The sequence below is a fragment of the Mastigoproctus giganteus genome, chromosome 8 (genome assembly GCF_048544385.1).
Source record: "Mastigoproctus giganteus isolate SK-2022 chromosome 8, ASM4854438v1, whole genome shotgun sequence".
NCBI classification, from domain to species: domain Eukaryota; kingdom Metazoa; phylum Arthropoda; class Arachnida; order Uropygi; family Thelyphonidae; genus Mastigoproctus; species Mastigoproctus giganteus.
The window spans coordinates 223,658,791-223,672,594 of NC_143582.1; the positions used below are offsets into that span (position 1 = coordinate 223,658,791).

Consider the following 13,804-nt stretch of genomic DNA (forward strand, 5'->3'; position numbering starts at 1 on the left):
CTGTCACTCAGCACTAGCTGCTCAACCTTTGCAACCGTCTCACTGTCTGTGTATGTTGATGACCTTCCTTCTCTTGGCTCATCAAAGACGAGCCAAGGGAAGGAATACTTGTACGACCGCACTGGAACTCCTGTTTCCACTTTTTTACAGCGTCATGGGTTGGACAATTCTGCCCATACACAGCTTTCATTTCTTCGCCAATTTCCTAAGCTTTCTTGCCTTGCAAACGCAGAAACTTGATCACTGCTCGATACTCCACTTTGTCAACCACAGCATTCTTCTTCAGATTTCGGCCCCACCTCTGGTGTACCATCACCAACGGGAATGAAATTTCACGTGTTGTTAGTTATTGAATAAGTAGACAACTTATATTAAAAAGGGCATAAAGAATAAGGATGAAATCAGCAGTTAGTTTTACTCAATCCATCAAAAGTCTTAAACACTTCATCAGGTCAGCTCTCAAGTGGCTAGCTCCCAAGCACTGGAATTCTCAAAATCGAAGTCTTTTCTGCTAAGAGTACCCTTTTAGGTCCTTGAGGAAACTGGTGACTTTTCTCTGAATCCGTTTCAAGAGAACCCATTCTCCTCAAAATGAGGTTTCAAGACCTGTAGGCAGTACTCAAGATGTGGCCTTGTACAATGCAATAATAATCACTTCCTTGTCCATGGCAAAGGCGCCTCTGTAGCCAGGTGGGCAGGAGCAGCAGTGCGTAGCACATACTTCTTGATTAGACCGGAGTTCGAGTCCCTGAGCCACCAAATACGGACGATGCGGAAAGGTCAGGGAATGATCACCGCATATCCCCGGAGCAATATGGCCTTAGTTGCTAATGCTCCTAAAAACCAAATAACAACAACAACCTACTGGCAAAATTCCTATATATCATTAACAAATCCCATGAACTGTCCTAGCAGCCTGTCTGCACCGCTCAAAAAACTTTATGTCAGATTGTAAAATTATCCTGGAATCTTTTTCGTACTTTTAGTGTGGTACCACACAGTTGGCATATCACTCTGAGATTACTGCTACCCATATGCATTTATCGATGTTGAACCTCAATTGCCACTTCTTCACTTGCCTATTTATAGGTCTTGTTTGCAGTATACGCCTTGATTCTTGTCATTAACCATCCATGTGACATCCATGTGAGTTAACCACCCTGTCATTAACCACTCTAATATGTCGCCAGAGACAACCATTTCATTTATTAAAGTCCGAATCATTAAATGACAGCTAAAGAAATGAGTGAATTTAGTTTCTTTAGGCAGTTTGAGACCAAACTGCCTAAAGAAACACACGGTTTGAGACCATGTATAGCTTAATATTTTATGGCAAGAACTCAAAAGAGAGGTGGGCTTCATTTCGTGACTCTTGAGAACTGGCTAATAGAGAGGCGAGTATTGCAATTCCAACCACATCAGTTATTACCAGTCTCAGTCACTACTATGACAATAAACCGAAAAGCAACGATCTTTTTAAGAATAAAATATACAAATCATATTCAGTCTTTTATGTAAACTCAAAGCACGAGAGGTATTAGATGGGTTGAAGGTTGAGAGACAAAAAGAAGATACTCGTTGATTTGAATTTCTGTAGATTGTAATTTTTTTGGAAATACGTGTCTTCACACTTATTAGGAAAACGGAAGGTGAATAAATAATTGGGGAAGAATAAAAGTTGGTTGTGTGAGTTTAAAGTTGTACAGTAAACAGATGATTACCTGTTGCAGAGAGCGGGAATTACAAAAGCCAATTCAGAACAAGCTCTGTGATCTGAAAGGAAAACTTTCTTCCTAAAGGAATTTTATATTTATAGGAAATGTTTGCCGTAAATACTGTCTTTTCCATACGACATTGTCGTATAATCATAATAGGATGAAAAAGAAAATTGAGCGGATTTTATGGGCCAAAAAATGTGGAACGCTTCACGATTTTGCGTGTCATCCTTGCGCAGGGGCCATGCTAATCTTCTCTGTATCGTTCCAATTTTAGTATATGTACTGCCGAAGCAAGTACAACTAGTGTTGCATGAGGAGTTTTATTTATAGTACAGAAACTCATATTTTCTTGAAATATGGTGTATTTTTAATATATGTAATATTTTTATATATTTTGAATAAATTCAAACTATCCTTCAATATTCAAAGTTTAATTATATTTTAAACATTATTCTTTACAAAACTTGAAGAGTTATCTTAAAATAGTCCATATATTATTAATAATTATTTTAACTTCAATATATGGAAAGAGAGATCTAGTGGCGCCATCTTATGGACACAGGACAGAGTAATTTTTAAAATTGTGGAACTTCACAAAAAAGGTTAATCTGGTCGTGCATTTCAGGAGCGTTAGATTTTTGTCTTAAAATAAACCTATTTATTATTATTATTTTTTTGTTATTAATAGAAACCAAAAGTAAATCAGTTAACTCTTGTTAAGTAATTACTAAAATTATAACATACTAAAAAAAAACTCTCTAGCGTAGCAGAGCCATATGATGAAAGAAGCAAGCTTGTCAACAGCAAAAAAAAAAATCACATTTCGCCTATCCATTCTCTCTAAACGTTTCTCCAGTTCTACCTTGAATCTATTTAAGCTATCAGCTTCCAAAATGACAGATTTTTATTACTTTTAAACAAATTTATTTATTTTAAAGCTAATTTATTTATTGTAGTTTTATTAATGCTCTGTGTAACAAAAATAAAAATTTTCGCATTACTTTTAAACAAATTTGAAGCACTGCTTTGAAACAAATGACCAAAAGGTTATTTTCGGAGGTAGTTCGTTGCGAAAGTGGAGCGTGTTGCATTCCTTTGCTATGCGAAAAAAAAAAGGCGATAATGCTATAGGTATAGGCCTATACATTGCGTTGGCACTTTATTAGATATACTGTATCAACTTTTTCATTAAATGGAGTGCTCTGGCAGCAACAGGATCACGTGTTCGTCCCATGCAGTATACATATATAAGCAAGTGGACACATACGTAAGTATACTCACTCTCTGTGTGCAATTCACTTGCAGAATCGTCTTGCTGATTCTACCACTGAACGATTTATAATGGGTTCTTCCATGTGCATGTAACAAGGCCAGAATTGAAAATAACTGGTCCGAGGAATGCGACAGCGAATTAAGCCGGCTGCCGTGGCTTTCCCCAGTCAACAGATCTCAATCCAATTGAGTACCTATGAGATGATATTGGAGAAGAGATCCACAACCATCAAATTTACCAAACTGTGGGAAACAATTGAGTAAAGATGGACCAGTATCTCTCCCTGTGGGACTCGTTGGACACCTTGTTGAGTCTACGCCACGATGAATCCAGACTATTTTGACAGCTAAAGGGGACCCGCTATCAGGTGGGTGTATTTAAAACGAGCCCTGGACAGAACCAAAACACAAGACTACTTATATATACTGTAGAATTATAATTTTAGTAATGACCACTCTTATACCGCGTGAATATTAAGATAGTTTATTCAGTTAATAACTAAATTTCTATACGTTTCGGGAACCTTTCCGGTATCCATCATCAGACCATAAGCTTATACAGTTTCGCATTTATGGCGTCATATCCAAAACGCCAATTGGGTATGAAACTTATTGGATAAATACACAACACAATTTCAGAGTGTTATCTTTAGGTTCCAGTAAATAAAAATTTTATACTAATTTTGCGATTTCACAAAATTATATCATTGTGGTTAAAAGTTTTATAACTGCATGAGAAAATGATGCTCAGATTTGCATGGTCAGATGAAAAAAATGATTCCTCCCTCCAAACAAGATTTGCTGTTTCACGCTTTCCTTCACTTCTATCTTAACAAATTGTATTATTGTATAAAAAAAAATAATTAGGAACTATTTTATAGCCTATTACCAATAAAATTGAAGTTATATATAAAAATGTTAACGGTATATTAGAATTCTCTTAGATATTTAAAAAATAGAAAGAAAATTTTCCAATTGTTTAAAAATTATTAATTATTATTTTTTATTAAATGCTAATTATATATGATATATAATCAGTGTTATTAAATTTATTACCTTTTAATAGTATAAGTACACTTGCACAAACTTTACCTAAGCTTTCAGAGGAATGATGCAGTCATCTCTTCCGCATAATGATATAGTTCCTATATAACTCTCTTAATATTGATATAAAATTGAGTTTTCCTTATAATATTTACCAAAGAATAATGAACGCAGGAAATGGTGAAGCGTTTAAGCTCTCTTATTTATATATACATTAGTACAGAGGTTCCCAAACTTTTTGGGTTCACGGCGCACTTAGTGTCTCAGTAATTTTTTAACGGTGCCCTATAGGCCAAAAGAAATACCTAACAGTTCTGTTTATTAAGTAGTTGGGTCCAAACAACTTAATAAGTAGTTGAAACTGTGAACTACTTCGAGCTAGTAGTACGCGCGGTGTCCGACAGGTGTCGAGTATCGCTGATTCCCTCGAAAATTTAAAATATCCTTCGGCACACCTGTTAGTTCGGGCGTCTCATCAGGGCGCCGCGGCGCACAGTTTGAGAACCGCTGCATTAGTAGGTTTTTAAATCTGCATCATTAATAACCAGGTGATAGCATCCTCAGTATATATTGTTTATTGTTAGTCGGTTAATGGGGTTTTGATTATTTTAATGTATTAAAATAATCAATGTGTACTTTGCAAATTAGAGGAATATCTGGGAAAAGATTATAATGAAATAATTATAATTAAGCCACCGAATTAACAGCAGGTTAGGCTTCCATTACAGGATAATTTTAGTCCATCGTTCAGAACAAAAGAATTCGCTCTATCGTCACAATAGAAATCTTCCACATTTCTGAAAGCTGCTGCAGGTTGGGCGCTACCATTGATTGGGCGTTATCATTGAGCATAAAACACTTTGATTTTCACTTTTCCTAATTACTGTATTAATTTAATTTATTTCAGCTACAAAAATGCAGCTTCATAAAATAATAAGCCAATTTCAAAGAAAAGTCATACAGAAAATTAGTAATATTAATTTCAAGAGGGAAAAAAAAATAATAATGAAAGATATTTAAAATAATGAAAGGGATCAGTCTGATATTTACAGAAAGGATATAATCGTACAGTTGATTTCTTCTCTTCTAATATCTCCAAATTTGCCGTACTATTAGAGTAGTTGTAATACTCATAATTTGTCGTTGAATATGGTGGTTTTAATGGGGGATAATTGCTTTTAAACACGTACTATATTGCTCTTTTTTTGGATATTATAAATTTCTAAATTTTGATAGGCTGCATGTGGAGACCAAACTTATTCTATGGCTGGAGTGATATTAATTTTATTTTAAAATAATGTCAATTGATTAAATTTTCTGCTAATTCTTTTAAGAAACCTTTTTGGCAGCTGCCTTCACAATGTTTGATGCATGAAGATCAATTTAATAAAAATGCCAAAATTTTTGAATGTACTTATCATTTTAATGTTACAATTAATACAATGTGAGAAACTCAGCGTGTTTTTCCTGTAAATTAGCATAAAATTCATCAGCTCATACTTATCCTCATTAACTTATTCCATTCTTTTTTAGCCCCTGAATTACTAATTGCACAGCTTCATTTAAAATTATAGTCCTGGTATTAAATATCCTAGTGATTTATTTATTTTTATATCGTCGGTAAAAATGTTTATTTTAATTTGATAGTTCCCTAAAATACTTAGGAAGACCAGGGTCATTAAATACTTTATAACAGGACCCCCTGAATTTTGTAATTATTGAGAAATACGCTTGAAGGAAAGCTGTTCGAGAAAACAGAAACAGAAGGGATAAATGAGGAAAAGTTGGTTCTGTCAGTTTGGAACTGAATAGAGATCTAATTACTTTGTCAGTCAGTTCTGAAGAACAGTGCTCATGTAAGTATCAATTGAAAAGGATTGCTGCAGAAACTTAAAGTAACCAAAAAGATGGTGAAAAATAACGTACTTTGTCACTGGTGCTAGAAAGTTAATGTCACACTACTAAATTATAAATGCAGTGCGTCTCTGCTAACTACCAGAACAAAAGTTGTCACTCTTAAACGTTAGTCTCTCAAATTAATCACTAAGTATTTAAGAGTGACAACCTCACTCTTAAATACTTGAAAATAATGTTGTCACTGATAACAGTAACTGATACTTTTCAAAAGTAATCACAACTTTTACCAAAAAGTACAGTTAACGGCATCCTGCTTGGTATACATCATCTCAGGGCAAGTACAATTTTTTTTAAATTAGGTAACCGAGTGCTGAACTTACAAAAGCAACGATTTACTTATATTTTTACATATTTTATAATTTATAGTTTGTTATAATAATTTATAGTTTGGCTACTGTAATGCAGTCACGCGTCTCAAACTTGTTGGTACCGAATCTAAAATATTTATTATTGAAAAATAAAACAAACATACGCAATATAAGAATTTTGTAAATTTAATAAGTTCATTTACATTACTAAAAGTTATTTGGTCTTTTAAGTTTTATGAAATTCTGAGGTATACCCTGTCTTTGTTTCTGCAGCCAACAGATTTAAATTGCTTAGGTTCGCTTCAAAACAAACTTTACAACGGGTTGCCGTGATATTGCACTACTTTCAAACAAGTACCATTGTCTAAAGGTCTCTTGTCTTTTAAGGGGACCACCGGCTTTGTGAGAAGAACCAGTAAGTCCCAAAACGGGAAGTTATCTTTTAAGTTAATGACAGCCTATTCTGATAGCAGTTACTGAAAAGTAGTGCAATACCATGGCAGCGCGTTGTGAAGACAAAGTTAGAAAAAACACATAAATTTTCAAAAATTGTCTTTTCCTCTGGTCTATTACTAAATAGTATATTACTGTATTGAATAAAAGAATAGCTAGATTATTGCATACAATAAATAATAGCCAAAGGAAATTATAAAATAAATGCCACACGAAAAGTAAACACCAAAAATGTTGGGTTACTTTTAAGTAACATTAATCTTCTCCACTGCTGAAGCGTTACTTATTGAAAGCCGTGCAATACCTCGGCCACTCGTTGATTCAAAAAATGAAATAATTATATAGTTTATACTAAAGCTGAGAGTACTGTCTGTAAACTCATGCTAAAATTTTATGAGTTTACAGAAAGTACTCTCGGCTTTAGCTATAAAACTTTAAAACTGTCATTAAACAAAACACATTTTTAAACACAAAAGTTAACGATAACTGCCAATACCTTTACCGTTCCGCCAAGGTAAGTACTGAGAAATAAGCTTTTGCTAACAGCAAAATGATTACCCATGCATAAGTAAACATGATTGCCCATGATTACATTAACATGATTACCCATGCATAAGTAAACTCTTCAATTTTTTTTCTTTATTATACATACTCATGCAATGTGCGTATTATGTATTTCAGGGTGCGCCTGCAATGAAGTTCAGAAATTCCCATGCGCACTTGGTATTATAAAGATTCAACCCTGATGCACACCTATCAAAATTAGAACTGACACCCTTCACCAATTTGATTTTGGTTTGAACTAACCGTACAATACACGGCGATTCTTCAATTCAAACCACCTACACCCGGCCCGCGCTTGCCGAAAGGTACAGTAATCATCAATATTCGAAAAAAAAAAAAAAAAATCACTTTCACTCAAACAGCCAATTAAACTCAACCGATTAAAATTGGTTGAGTTTAATCAATCGGTTGCTGCGCATCCGACTACCTTGCTGCGCATCCGACTAAAGGTTGGATGCTGATTGGTATAAAAATCACCGTTTCTAAGGTAACGCAAATGTTTTTAGCTTCAATTCTAGAGAGGAAAAAATTCTTCCCCATTTTTAAAAAATTTATTGACCAGAAAAAAAAAATTTTTGCGTTATTTACATCAATATTAAAATATAAATATTATATAAAAATAATAAAGGCGTATTCGATTTTTGTTAACTATTTTTATTAATAAAAAAAATAACTTAAATTGTTAGAAAAATTTTTAAAAATATTTCTTTTATCATGATATTGTATAGAATTTTCTAATTAACAAGGAACAAATTGCTTTTTGACGCTATCATATTCACCACATCTTTAACAAAAATGGCTGTATTATTATTATTATTATTTTTTTTTTTTATGGAAACGCCAAACACGAACGGAATTAAAACCCATCTAAAAATTTTAGCCTATTTAAAAAAAAAAAAATTACCATGCATAGGTTCAGAAGATGAAAGAAGATATTGTTGACATTCAAGTCCGAGACACACCGCCCCAGATGTGGGAACAATATTCCATAGCAGGGCGGAATCATGTAATTTTGCCCCAGATATTCCATGATTCCGCCCTGCTATGGAATATTGTTCCCACATCTGGGGTGGTGCCCCAAAACCTCTCTCAGGCTTCTTGATTCCATTCAGAAGAGTGCAGTTAGGTTAATTTATGATTCATCTGTAACAGTCTCTCCACTCGCTGTCTCAGACGTACTGTTTCTGCTGCATGCCTCTTCTACAGATACTTCCATGGGCACTGTTCTTCTGAATTGGCTTCTATAATTCCCTCTCTCTCTTTCAAAACAGTCCAAACATGTGCCGCGACCAGCCAACATCCATTTACTGTCCAACTTCAAACTCACAGAACCAACTTTTCATCTTCCTCGTTTATTCATTCAACTGCCCGTTTTCTGGAACAACCTTCCTTCATACGTATTTCCTGAAAATTGCAGTCTACAGAAGTTCAAGTCGCCCCCTTATAATAATCAAAAGATGTACAATGTCAACAAATATCTTCTTTCGAATATCTTCTTTCGTTTTCTCAACCTCCAACCCAAGAACAGTACAACAGGTTCTAAAATACCTCTCGTGTTTGGGATTTACATAAAAAAAAAAAAAAAATTGGAAATACCTGGTCGAATCCCATCCAGTAAAGTATGTTATCGGAAAACAAATTCAAAAACAATTCTTGTAGAATTTCATACGTTCACAGGAACCGATGTCATTAGCCAATGTACCAATGTAAACTTATATATAAATATAAAAGGTGTATTTTTATATATCTTTGAAAGAAAAAATGTACAAAAGTTATTTTAAAAAATTGTCAAAATTAAGTTTACTATTTCTTTTTTATATTTATTCTATATAAAAATTTAAATTTGCAAGTCAAAGGAACCTGAATTATACGTTTTTATATTTTTAATTTTTTAGTGGGGGAAACCGTCTTATAATAATCAAAAGAAGTACAAAAATTATATTATATTATTTTATTATCTTAAAACAAATTAATAACAAAACCCATCATAAACAAGATTTTTTGTCCAACATTTAATAAACAACATTTCTTGTCCTTTTCTTCCAAAGGAGTTGCGATACTTCCAAAAACGATAATTCCAAAATTTCCTGAACTGCGAATATTTTCGGGAATCTCCATTTGATCATTTTCGTATTTTACCACTTTATCATTCTTTACGATTCTTTTCTTTTTTCCCCTTTTCTTTTTATCAACAATTGGATTCTGAGTAGAGCTATCAACAATTTGTGGTTCATTTTTTTATTTTTATTTTTTCCTGGTTTCTTATCTTTCCTTTCTTAATTGTGAAGACTAACTTATTTTGCTTAAGTGCGCACATGATAAAGCACTACAGTATTTTCCAAAATATTATATATATAGATTTGCATTTTCTATCACGCTGGTTTTGTCTTTCAGGTACTATCATCAATTATAAGAGTTGGCTAAAACGAGTTAAGTCATAAAAGTTATTTTCCTTAGTCCAGTAATGCCAATAGTCATTACTTATGGACTGATCCTTCTAAAATTAAATTGGTTAAAATGACAGCATTAATTGCAAAGAATCCTTTCAGATCAAAGAACTATGTCTAAATACATTAGTGTTAAATTGTAATGTGAATGCATTCATAACTATTTCAACTACAGTTATATTACAATGCCATTACTTTACAATTTAACACTAACATATTTTAACATAATTCACTGATGAAAGTAATGATATCATATTAGCTTCTTTTAGTTTCAGGCGGTAGATGACTTTCATCAACCGGTGAAATACCACCACTTTGCTTATTGGAGGCTTGAAGTGGTGAAACCCATGTTTAGTCTCTAGAGCAAAGTTTCCGGCACCCCCCTCTCCCCATACTTCTCCTTCAACCCATGCACGGTACTAAGTACTATAGGTTTTGATACCTTTCGTGTTTGGGGTTTTCATAAAAAAAAAAATAATAAAAAAATAAGCAAGGCCTTTTGGGAGACAAATATTTTTTATACCGAGTTCTATCAGGGTTACTTGACGATGTTACAGCAAATGTGAGACGCAACATTTGGTTTCAACATGACGGGACGCCTGCCCATTATGGAAGGTGTGTTCGTGACCATTTGAACAGGCGTTTTGGGCGTCGATGGATTGGCCGTGGTGGACCCGTTGCGTGGCCCCCACGCTCACCTGATTTATCGAGCCTTGATTTCTTTCTGTGGGGGGGCTCAAATCTATCGTCTATGAATCGCCTGTGGAGACGGAAATGGATCTCGTGGCGAGACTCGTCTGCGCTGCAGCTACTGTCAAAGAAACTCCAGGTGTGTTCGACCGTGTCCGCCAATCCATGCTGCGTCGGAGTGACGCATGCATCGCGTCTCATGGTGGAACCTTCGAGCATCTGTTGTAACATCATGAAATGCATCCATCTCGTACTCCATTGTTAATATTATGTCAAATAAATGTTTGCCGCTAATTACTGTCTCGTGTCATTTCTGCTTCTTGTGCCTCTGCTACTACTTTCCCGTGACGTTTCCGGTTATGGGGTTCCTATGCGATTCACATTCCTTTAGATGTTACCTACCTCCCCTACAAATGTTTACATTTGTACCAATATTTTTGAGACACCCTGTAAATGGTTTGCTCTCATACAAAGAGAGAACCGGATGTTACGTGCAAAAAATTCGGAAGTGGTACCACAAAAAAAAAATCAATTACTTGAGTGCGTGCTACGCTAACGTTTGGTTTTGTAGTGTAGGTGAACAAGTTCACCCATTACCTATAAATACGAAAGCTCGACATTGACGAAGAAATACTTCTGTGTCGGCGAAAACAGGACAATGTATCCATAAGAAGAAATGTATATATAAAAATAATAGGTTTTTGATATATATTGCTTAAAACAAAATAAATCTCTTATACTTTAAAAAATATTTTTATAATTAAGTTTGTTATTTCTTTTACATATTTATTCTATATGAAATATTTATAAAATTTAAATTTATCTTGCATTTTATTTTGAGATTAATCTTTCATCTTTCAGGTTCAATCGTCAGTAATCACAGGAGGTTGTTTTTTATGCATGGGCAATGTACACGCATCATTTCTGCTATCAAAGCAGTTTAATGCATCTTTTTAATTTCAGTTCATAATGAAAATTTTTATTGACTGAATGTCTGTGTATGAAGGAGGTTGGTTATGCATGGGTACGGCACTTCCATCATTTCTACAACCCAGTAGTGATTGCATCGTTTATTCATATGTCCTATTGTGATCACCTTCACGAGTTGCCGAAGTATTGTACTGCTTTGAATGAGCAAAGTGAACAAGTGAAAAAGACTATTGTTACTTATTCTTCGCGGATGCCACCACCCAGACGGCACCGTTCGAAAAATAGTATGGTATAAAACACTGTCTTATCCATACACTGTTCCTTAAGACTTAAAACGATAGTAGGAGAGGAAGAAGAAGCAATGTCATCGAAAGAGGAGGATAGCTACTCCTCGCTCGCACGCACGCACGCACTGAACTCTAGATTGTTGTTACCTATTCGCGGTAACGAGGGCCCCATTAAGGCCATAAGTAAAAATCCACTTATGAAGTATAACTCCACAATATGAGAGATACCTGATGGTGCGCGTCGTTTAATCTAGAAGATATTTCTTGGCTAAATGCTTGAGAGTATGAAGGAGTTTGTTTATGCATAAAGATAGTAGAAATAATGTGTGCGCATAAACAAACTTGCTTATAGTCTTAGGCATTTAGCTAAGAAATATCTTCCGGAACAGTTATGACAGTTGGCTAAAATAAGAATTGCTTCCTCAGTTCATAAGAAAAATAAATAAGTTCAAGAGTCATTACCTATGGAAGTCATTAATTATGGCTGTTATTACTTATTCCATGACTCTTGACATTACTTATGGACTGATCCGTCTAAAACTAAAATAGGTTGCCATTTTTATTATTATACCATTACATTATAATTTAACACTGATATATTTTAACATAGCTCAATTATCTCAAAGGATTCTTGTAATTAAATTCTGTCATTTTAACCTACTTTAGTTTTGGAAGGATTAGTCAATAAATAATGCCTTCGGGGCGAAAAATCTTTTATGTAACTGAGTTAGTAGCATGAAGTTTTGTATATTACTACTACAGATATTAAGCCATAAACATGTTAAAATAAAAGTTTTTGTCTATTACAGATGATGGTTGTTGGTGCTATTCGGTTTTAGGAGCATTAGCGACTAAAGCCTGTCTGTAAATGGAGTGTATTCTGTGGCTGATTTGCTGGCCGAAAAACCTGAGTTTCCAGAGACAAAAACCATGCTATCCTCGCCTGAGACCGACTAATTCAACCGTGTTGTGAAAAATAACCATAAAAATTCTCGTCATCGACGAGACTCGCACTCAGGTCTTTTCCATTTGTGTGAGGAGGACGACAATTCTACCAACTGTGCTGCCCAACAGGGCTACAGGTGATAAAGTTCTTTCTCAAGTCAGGAGGAAACTCAGCTGTAGGGATATTTAAAAATTGAGGAAAGTAAACCAAGAATAGCCTATTAATATAAGCAATATCATTAGATGGCTTGTTCTCTTTAAAGGAGGGGTCACTGGCATTCGTAACCAGCCAAAAGAGCCGAACACCAAAGCATCAAAAAGACAAGACAATAACTACATATGCAATGTCTTTGCACTAAGATGATCAAACAGAAGTGTACTCATCATTTCAGCCACATTAGATACCAAGCTGTTTATAGTAGAAATGAAATTCTGCGGCAGGAGTTCTGCCAAGACCTGTTGCAGGAGCGCCATATCTTCAAGGAGTTTTTTTTGTAAATGAATGGTAACAGCTGATGAGACGTGAATCTTCCATTATGAACCTTATTCTCGCCGCCAGGCTCTGGAATGGACATAGATATGCTTAATAGGGCTCAATATCGAACAATAAAAGGAAGGCTCTAACATGACAACAAATCACATTACATTACAATAATCTAGGCCACATGCTACATATGACTCAGATAAAAATGGCAGACAAGTGTACAGTTTGCTTCATCATCTTAGACACCGGACTTGGTTCCTTCTAATTTTTCTATTTGGATGTATTAAGAGATATTGTGGTCGACCGTACATATATATATTTTGTACACTTAATCTAGTTCTGGTCCGTTCAGCCACGTTTATCATTATTATTCTTGTTGTTCTTATATTATTTCTCCCTGATTGAGAGTTCCACCTCGTGACGGGTAATGCTACCAAGTACACAGGGTGGTTATGTCTGGCGTTACTGTTGGTCTAAGACCTCTCTGACTATCCTACAGGTGTTCAGGATTGCGACTTTCTGGAGTTCCATGTAGGTGTTCGCTGGGAGACCTATTGCTGCTAGGCTGTTATATAGGGTCTTTGGCACCATACCGTTGGTTGACACGATGATCGGGATGGTCGTCCCTTGTTGCATATGCCACATCTCTTTGATCTCCTGTCTTAGGTTCGTGTACTTTCTGATTTTTTCCTCATGGGTTTTCTGCAGGTAGCCAGTGTTGGGCATTGCTATGTCAATTAGATAG

At 34.9% G+C, this 13,804-nt stretch overlaps 1 non-coding gene across 1 annotated transcript; it reads right to left on the minus strand.

Annotated features, from left to right (window-relative positions):
- Positions 1-1,909: 1,909 nt before the first annotated feature.
- Positions 1,910-2,016, minus strand: LOC150082365 (U6 spliceosomal RNA). The gene has a single exon (XR_016547332.1). It is a non-coding gene; the product is annotated as a U6 spliceosomal RNA (small nuclear RNA).
- Between the last annotated feature and the right edge of the window lie 11,788 nt (positions 2,017-13,804).